This window comes from Numenius arquata, chromosome 12, assembly GCF_964106895.1.
Source record: "Numenius arquata chromosome 12, bNumArq3.hap1.1, whole genome shotgun sequence".
Lineage (NCBI taxonomy): Eukaryota > Metazoa > Chordata > Aves > Charadriiformes > Scolopacidae > Numenius > Numenius arquata.
In genome coordinates this window covers 23277474-23283473 of record NC_133587.1, presented here as the reverse complement: position 1 = coordinate 23283473, position 6000 = coordinate 23277474, and positions in this window count along the sequence as shown.

The following is a 6000-nucleotide window of genomic DNA, read 5'->3' as shown; positions in this document are numbered from 1 at the left end:
TGGAATAGTTAGAGTTGGAAGGGACCTTAAACATCATCTAATTCCAACCCCCCTGCCATGGGCAGGGACACCTCCCACTAGAGCAGGTTGCTCAAAGCCCCATCCAGCCTGGCCTTGAACCCCTCCAGGGATGGGGCATCCACAGCTTCCCTGGGCAACCTGTTCCAGTGCCTCACCACCCTGACAGTAAAGAATTTCTTTCTGGTATCTAATCTAAATCTCCCCTCTTCCAATTTAAAACCATTACCCCTTGTCCTGTCACTACACTTCCTGACAAAGAGTCCCTCTCCGGCTCTCCTGTAGGCTCCCTTCAGATATTGGAAGGCTGCTATGAGGTCTCCCCGGAGCCTTCTCTTCTCCAGGCTGAACAACCCCAACTCTCTCAGTCTGTCTTCATAGGAGAGGTGCTCCAGCCCTCTGATCATCTTCGTGACCCTCTGCCGGACCTGTTCCAACAGGTCCATGTCCTTTCTATGTTGAGGACTCCAAAGCTGGACACAGTACTCCAGGTGGGGTCTCACCAGAGCACAGTAGAGGGGTAGAATCACCTCCCATGACCTGCTGGCCATGCTTCTCTTGATGCAGCCCAGGATGCAGTTGGCCGCCTGGGCTGCCAGCACGCACTGCCGGCTCATGTTGAGCTTCTCATCCACGAGCACTCCCAAGTCCTTCCTGCTGCCGCATACAACTCAAGTCATTAACCTTAAGATTTTTAGTACTGTTTAATTACTCTGAACTAGTTGGGTCACAAATTAAGCAAAAAAGGGCACATGCACACACATGAGAGAAGAGTCATAGACATCTAAAACAACACAAGTGCAAACAAGAAATGAAAAAGATACTGCTCGCAGAGCAGAAACACTAGATGCAATCAATAGCACTAACCATGCTCAATAATGAATGTGATTGCATGCATTAGGCAGAATTCTGACACATCAAATGAAAATGGCACACCAAGCCTCTTCCCACAGGGATTTACAGTCATTAGGAACTTCCTTATTTTACTAAATTTTTTTCCAGGATCTCAAGTTCTGCTTTTTCCCCTACTCACAGCAACTGTTTTCAGCAGTTGATGTAGGGCAGTATTGATCTACTTCTTGGGACTGACTATTTTTAAGGAATTGCATGTTTTCTTTGGATTCAGCCTCAGTTCAACGACATCTGCTAGATATTCTCAAAGGATGCGTTACCTCCTCACCATTCATCATCCCCCGTTATGTTCACAAAAGACATATGGTAGGTGTTCTCAGAGCCTGTTTTATCCGCCCTTTTTCATCCCTTCCCTCTGATGGGTTTCAAAATGAATTGTAAGGATCCTTTCAAAACGGGCAGAGCTTTTATGCAGTAGTCCTGAAGTTAGAGCAAACCCAAGAGATAGATGTGGGGAACTGGGGTTTTAGACTGTCTTCAGCCTGAAAGGATTACAACCCAACCTTACAACCTCATTTTGAAAAAGGTAATCTATACTCAGGCAGCACCGTAAGGATATGTTGTCATGGCTCATGTTTTGTTTCTGTAACAATTTTTTTCTGTTGAACACTGTGAAGTACAAGAGTCCTTTGAATACCCTGTATTATATTGTATCTCCCTCTTTTCCCTGTCCCATGGCGCTAGCATTCTTCCATGCCACAGCAGTGGGTGGTGGTTAGACCACTCTTCCACAGAGCGTGGGGTTTACCCTCTCTGGCACAGATGGCTATGGAAACCAGCTTTTCTACCTTACGTGTGAGTAGTATAATGTGTATGCTATTAAATAGAGGTGTATTAAACTTCCTTTGTTTTGTAATATTGAAATAATACAAAATGTTTGTATTATTTCCTGCTGTATTTGAAATGGGACTCGTGCTGCCTAGGCTAGCTATCTAAAAGTAAGGAATATAGTTCAAAGGTACGGTCTCAAGTTGCGTCTAATTTCAGGGTAACTACAGCTGATAGAGAATGTAGCAACACTGCACTCCCTGTGCCCACAACTATGTGCTGCCACCACATTTCTCATATTAGGTTTGGAATTTGATCCAATTCATTTGTGGCTGCACAATCAGCTGAAAACTACCTCACAGTGGAAAGTTGGATCATGTCTCTCATCTGACTCACCTTGCAATTACATCCCAGGCAAGAGAAGAGGTGGGAAGGCACGGCTGGGGACTCTACTTCACCAGACTGGGTCAAGAAAAACAGGCATGTCCAGGGGATTATTCATCTGTTCTGTTTCAGACTTCCTGCCAAAGATGGCCTCCGTAAGAGTCTGACTCTATGGATTTCACAGAGGAGCTCATCTGCCCAAAAGTACTCTGACTAGGGATTTGTCTCCAGACAGACTTATAGCAAGTTTTAGGTAGGGTGCTTTTCAAAAATATTTGCTACTTTTGTCCAAAGTGAACAGTCTCAGATGATTGGTACGGGCACTTCTTTCTTTGCACACTTCACTTTATTTATATAGTACTGTTGTTCAGATACTGCTAAGTGATAAAGGCACGTATTCAGTTAATTGCCAGGGCAACTCGTTTCCTGGATTTTAAAAATGTGACATACTTCGGAATTTGCTTAAGTAACTGGTTTATTTTTGTTGTTTGATTATATAATTTATTACTTATTTTTTACATTATGGCAAGTGTTTATCCATACAAACGTTAGTTCCAGATTCTGATGGCATACAATAAATCATTTCCTTATAGTCTTCCTGTAGGAAAGGAACTCAGGTACAGCAATTTATAAATGACAATCTGCTAGAGAAGTTCTGATGTTTTTTACAATCACTCAACCGACACACATCTGCATCAGAGAAAGACAAAACCATTAATGGCCATGGAGGGGAAGTCCACTGCAGTTCCAGTTTACTGAAGGAGTATTATAGTTGGCATCCCTGTTTATTTGAGCACGTATTAGTTTGCTGGCTGCTGCACTGTGAAGATAAGGTGTGTAACTCTGGGAAGAAGCCAGGCCAGTACGCTTTTAGCAAGGAGGCATATATGAAGACCAACGGTTGTCTCAGGGATCAGTCATGCTGACCTCTATTTTAACTGCATTTTCATTATAGTCCATGGTGTACATTGCTTTCAAAACTGGAAGTTGGGCAGAAAATAAAATCAAAGGAAAAGAGGAAGGTTCAGAATAGAGAAAGTGCCAGCAGTCCATTTAATCACAGCTTTTGCCTTTGACAGGGCAAGTACAAGATGTTTTGGATGGCACACAAGATGCTGTAATGTATAACAATAGAATGATATGACTAAGACAAAATTTGTCGCAGTCCACAGGCCACATCTAAATGTTCTAAGTACTGGACTACAGTGATTTACTCCCTCTCTATAATTTTATTATACATGTCCTAAGATTTTGCAAGTGTCCCAAATTGTATGGCTTGCTTACAGCACTCTATTTCTTTATATAAAGAGAATATATGAAACATATCAGTTCAGTGAGTCTGATGTCCTCAGTTATACAAGAAGGCAGGCTAAAATTATTTGTCTTTTTTGGCCTTAATATTTATGAAGTATGCAAGTAGGATTATATGAAGCATGTAGCTGGAGTTCCCTCAAATCCATGTAACTTTAGAACTAGACAAGTATTCAAATGAATAAACTTTATAAACCAATTCATTTTGTGCTGACCACACTAAAAATTGTAACACGGAACTTTCTAGTTATTATTTGCATATATAGATGCCAGAAACCAGGCTTTATATCTTCCTCAGTCTTCCTGTATTCAAAGCACTACTTGCAAAACAGCTCACATGAAGTAATATTTCCAATGTTACACTGCAGTTTTGTTAAATGATTTTGGATAACAAGTTCACCAAAGTCAATTGCATAAAAATGCTTTTATTACTATTTGCTTTAGTAAGCTTATAGTGATGTATTGTGATATACCTGTAAAAAGAAGGTAGTCTGGGAGCTGCTGGGACCTCTGGGTGCCTGGGCTTCCCTGGCGATGCTGGCGGCAGCATCACTCTGTGCCAGCTTCTGGACACTGCCATGGGGAACCACTTGTCCCAATGCTTTTTTCGGCACAAACACCTGCTCTCCGTGTGGCCAGACCAACTACACCCAATATGGTCACTTTTCCTTGCTGGTAACTCAGAAACAGTTTTCAACCAATGATGAGGTTAAAATTAATCTTTTCATTCTCCACCACTCTTCTAATAAGGAAAATAGAAATACCCCCACTGACCATAATGGGAGTTAGATTGGCACATTACTTTCTTGATACAGAGCCCTTTTTAACTCAAGTCCTTGAAATAACACTAAATAACAAGCAAAGATTGTGTGTCCTCTAAAACTAATAATGGAAGCAGCTTCCTCTATAGAGATTGTAGTGCTCACACAAGCGAGCTACAATTGAAATACACAGAAAATCAGAAGGTATTTTTAATATTATTGAAGTGTGTTTTGTGAAACTGAAAAATCTGCCCAATGTCTGTTGGCAAGGTAGCAAAGCTTCTTTATTTAAGAAAAATATTACATATTGCATAATATAGGGAAGGGAATTTATATACACAATATATACAATATTGCATAATACAAGGAAGGGAATTTAAGAATATCTTGTGCTAGCAATAAATTTTCAACATGTACTTTATTTTACTCACATGGACAGTACCATTGAAGGTAATGGTAGTAATTTTGAGTTTTGAGTATTTTATATGGATATCTATATAATTAGAACATTAGAGGGGAGATGATAGCTTTGCGATACAGCCAGTCTGCACAGCGTGCAAAAGTACCGACAGCACAGATCGCAGTCTGGTTAAACCAAACTCAGATGAGCAGGATAATCATCTCCCTTTAATATCTGTGTGTCCTTTGACATTGCAGTTTGGGTTACAACTTTGCTTCTGAAGAGGATTAAATGGAACAATACACAAAGCATCTCAAACTGGTGCTTTTCAGAACATGAAACAAATACACCGGTGCTTTTCAGAATCAATAGTTTTCATATAGACTTCTAAATTTTCACACCAGAATTTTGTATTTTTATAAAAGAAATATAAACTTCCACTTCAGCCTGGGTTCATGGCACCTGTTTTCTTTTGCTGACTACTGAACTCTACAGTCAAAGGTTTAATATGAGTCATTTATCTTCCAGTGGCTGTGCAAAACTCCAACTGCTTCAGATGTGCCAAATCCAAAGACATCTTCTGGTTCTTCCCACAACATTTATGCAATCCATTCTACACCACACCTTTTGAAAGCATCTTCTGTCCTATTTCTAGAGTAGTAAATAAAATAATAGATATGCACACCCGGATGAATACACAGAAAGTGCATAAACACTGTGTCGTTCAATTTAGACATAGCTAAATTCTGTTTAATTGCATTTATCCTTGAATAACTCACTGATTACTACATGCCATAAACCTAAAATAGTGTCCAATTACTTTATATGTCTGTTGTCAAAACACTTCACTCTTGCAAAGTGTGTTGGGAACATGAAGTGAGCACAGAGCAGAAGGACACACAGAACTTCAGTTGTTATTTTTTTTTAACGAATTCTCCTTCCTCGGGATTTGAAGTTGTCATCTGGCATTTAACTGTTCTGAAGTATAAAGGTAATCTCATGATTCTGCAGGGCTAATATGAAGTTACTATTGCAGCATTTCATAGTAGATTACCTTCCCCTGTGAGAGAGGAAAAGTCATATTATTTTCAGAACAGTACAACTTTTCATTTCCTAGAAATGTTCCCGCATTGGATAAGTAAATTTTGTAACAAAAACCCCAAACCATTATAGAACACTGCATGAGAAAATAATTCTCATAAGAGCTTCACCTTGTATTTCTGGAAATAGATTGGAAATAAAACCCATTCATAGCTTTATAAGGCATTGACTATCTACTTGTGCAATAGGAACCTAGAAGATAAAATATACATTGATAACATCAATCACAAAGAAAGCCAGGAAAACCATTCACTTTTGTAGTAACAATATAGCAAAGTTGATGGTTTGGAACTAGTGTGAGTAACTGAGAAGAGCCAGTGGAGGTTGAGAATGAGTATGAAACAT